The sequence below is a fragment of the Penaeus chinensis genome, chromosome 6 (assembly GCF_019202785.1).
Source record: "Penaeus chinensis breed Huanghai No. 1 chromosome 6, ASM1920278v2, whole genome shotgun sequence".
In the NCBI taxonomy this organism is placed as follows: Eukaryota; Metazoa; Arthropoda; class Malacostraca; order Decapoda; family Penaeidae; genus Penaeus; species Penaeus chinensis.
Genome location: NC_061824.1, coordinates 38,753,916 through 38,757,583, shown reverse-complemented (window position 1 = coordinate 38,757,583; position 3,668 = coordinate 38,753,916).

The window sequence follows — 3,668 nt, the reverse complement described above, 5'->3', positions numbered from 1 at the left end:
AATAAAAAATCAACACGCTAGAGAAATATGAAATGTGAGAAAGGGGGAAAGACAGACACAATTTTTTTTTTTTTTTTTAAAGTGAGTAGAAGAGGAGGAATGACGTGGGCGAGTACACGGAGAGGAGAAGGAGGGGAGGGAAGGAGGGAGGGGGAGGAGGGGGGAAGGCAGGGGAGAGTGACCTTCATGCTCAGCTCCCCCCCCCTTCTCTTCCCCACCCCACCTCTTCCTCTCCCTGACCCGTCCCCCCAACCCACCCCAGGGTCGAGGCTTCCCGCAGAAAGCAAAAGTTTACCGCACAGCTCCCCGCGCCGTCCCCGAATGCTTTTGCCTCCCCCTCCCCCTCCCCCCCCTACTCCCCCCTCCCCTCTCCTTATCTCCCCTCCCTCTCCCTCTCCTTCTCTTTCCCCTTCCCCTCCTCCCGCTCCCCTCCCTCTCCTTCTCCTTCTCTTTCCCCTTCTCCCCTCCCTTTCCCGCCCCCCCCCTCTCCCCAACTCCTTGTCACTCCCGCATATGAAGAAAGATATGGATTCTTTATTCATTATCCTAATACGTCGCTGCATATCAGTTATTCACAAGTACAAAACTAAACAAAATATATGAATTACATAATAACAACAGTACTCACACACACACACACACACACACACACACACACACACACACACACACACACACACACACACACACACACACACACACACACACACACACACATTCTCCCCCCTCCCCCCCTCCCCCTCCCCCTCACACATGCTGCAGCCAGAAGCGAATTTCCCAAACGTTCCGCACACCTGATTCCACTAACCGCACAGGTGTCTCCCTATCACCCGCTACTCCCTATATATCTTCTCGTCCCTTTTGGATTTTAGATTCCATCCTTCCCTCTTTCACGTTTGCGCTTCCTCCTTCCGGGTAAAAAAAAAAGGGGGGAGGGAGGGGGGGGGAGGGAGAGGGAGAGGGAGAGGGAGGGAGGGGGAGAGAGAGAGAGAGAGAGAGAGAGAGAGAGAGAGAGAGAGAGAGAGAGAGAGAGAGAGAGAGAGAGAGAGAGAGAGAGAGAGAGAGAGAGAGAGAGAGAGAGAGAGAGAAATAGAAGAAAGAAAAAAAAAATACAAGAAAAGAGAGCGACAGAAGACCTACACCCCCGTAAGGAAATCAGATCTATTTTCAGGCATACGTCAAAACGTTGCATAATCGGACAGGGATCTCTCTCCCTCTCCCTATCTCCCTCTCTCTTTCTCCCACTTTTCTTTTTTTTACTCTTCCACCTCCTCCTTTATTTCTCTCCACTTTCTCTCATATTCCTCCTCCCCTTCCTCTCCGTTCCTCCCTCTCCCTCTCCTCTCCTCTCCCTCTCCCTCTCTTTCCTTCTCCCTCTCCCTCTCCCTCCTTCTCCCTCTCCCTCTCCCTCCCCCTCGTAACATAATAAAGAATGCTCAACAGGAAAGCTGGACGCCGCCCCTCATCTATCTAAATCCCGAGTTGCCAAAAGACGATCGCTACAACTCCAAAGACAAGGCTCTCCATAACCATAAAGATCAAGTAGACGTAAATCCCTTCCGTAAAACAATGCCCCTCGTTCCACAGGCGTCGCGAGATAATTGCGTATCTCACACAACACACACACAAAAATACAATAACAAAAATAAAAATAAACAAAGAAATAAATGGATGAATATAAAATATAAGTAAATAATAAAAAAATCTCCATAAAGGCGAGGCTAACTCGACGTAATTCGTAAAACCTCATTTACGGTTCGCTTCATGAATCTTAAGTCCGCTCGACGCCGACCAGAAACTCACAGGCAAGACGCATATTATCGCCTCGAGAAACGTAAAACTCACATGGCTCGCCTCCAAACGCCCCTCCAGATAACCTCCCTTCTCCTCACCCTCTTATTTGCATTGCCCATTATCCTCTCCCTCTCCCTCTCTCCCTTCCTATCTCTTCCTTGCCTTCCAATCTTTCAATCTTTTTTCCGTCTCTCTTTCCTTCTCCCTATCTCTCTCTCTCCCTCTCCCTTTCTCCCTTTCAATCTCTTCCAATCTTTATCACTCCTCTCTCTCTATCTCTTTTTCTCCTCTCCCTTAATCTTTCTCTCTACCTCTCTCTTTCCTTCTCCCTCTCCCCCTCTCTCTCTCTCCCTTAATCTCTCCTCGCTTCCCCTCCTCATCGAATCCTAAGGACACAATCGTTGCCATGAAAGCCTCAGCGACCGCCCCGAGCATGGCACCGGCAAACACGCACGTAGATATAAACAAAAGTGAGCGTCGCACCCCCCGCACCCACGCACAAAAGAAAATCAAAATAAAGATTCCATCTCGCCGGAGAAACAAAATAAACATACAGATCGATAAAAAAATTAATGACGAAAAAAAAAACAGCCTCCTTCCTTCCACACTTGCAAGCAGGCTGGTCGGCTGCCATCTGTTAACTGTCAATCAATCAATTCTTGCACAACTCATTCCCCGCCCCCCCTTCCCCAGGCGCAGCGTTGCACCAGGCCCCGCTAGGAATGCCAAGATTCCGAAACAACGACGAAGAAGACGATGACGACGACGACGGGAAGGATCACGGCGCCTGGCACGAGTCGCTCCTGAACCTCCCGAGCTCCTGAATCCTGAATCCCGGAGTCTTTCAGTAAAGAGGAAAGAGACCACCACCCGCTTCCTCATCCCTGAAGCCTAATAAACTAAAGGAAAATGGCAACAGTTATGACCCCTGACTTCCGGGAGGAAAGGGGGAAGGGGGAGATAGGGAGGGGGGGAAGGGAGTAGGTGGATAGGTGGGGAAGGAAGAGCAACAGGGAGAAGCGAGAGGAAGAGGGGAACGGAGAGAAGGGGGGAGGTGGGGAAAGGGAGAGAGGGAGGAGCGGCAGGGAGACAGAGAGAAGGTAAGGGGAAGAAGGCGAGAGGGAGACGGCAGGGAGGAAAAAGGGAGAGGGCAGGGAGGAAAGAGGGAAGGGGGGGGGGGGGGGAAGAACCACGGAGCCGCAACCAACTTCGAAAGGGGGAAGAAAATTACCTATTTCCTTCGCATAAACCAGAAATGTATCCACACCAGGGCGATAATTACCTTGACTTCCCATTCCCGCTTCTCCGCGAAGCCTTTCCCCGCCAGGATTCCTACACTCAGGATTCCCAAAAGGTTCCAAGCGGCCGAGAATGACCGGATGGGATAAGGCCAGTGCTCTCGGATATCCTGCGGGCGACGCGGCAGCAGGGGCAGCAAGACAGGCGTTGGGGGGACATCCCGAAGGAGAGAAGAGGGCACCAAGGAGACAAAGAAGGGGCACAGAAGGGGCGAAGGAGGAGCGAAGGAGGCGAAGAAGGGAATGAATGAGAGACGGAGAAGGGGAGAGGGAGAGACGAAGGAGAGTGAGGCGAAGAAGGGAGCGAATGAGAGACAGGGAAAAGGGAATGAGAGACGAAGGAAACACGAAGAACGAGAGGAGACAGGGGCGGAGGAGAGGCGAAGACGTCGAAGGCAGGCGCGGCGGAGGGAGGCCCTGGCGCGCGGGCGATCATGGCGAAGGAGTGCGGGAGGGAGCACTGACCCGCTGCAGGTTCTTTCACACGCTCTCGCTCTACCTCTCCTCCTTTCTTCTCTCTCTCTACCTCTCCTCCTTTCTTCTTAGCTCTCTCTCTCTCTCTCTCTCTCTCTCTCT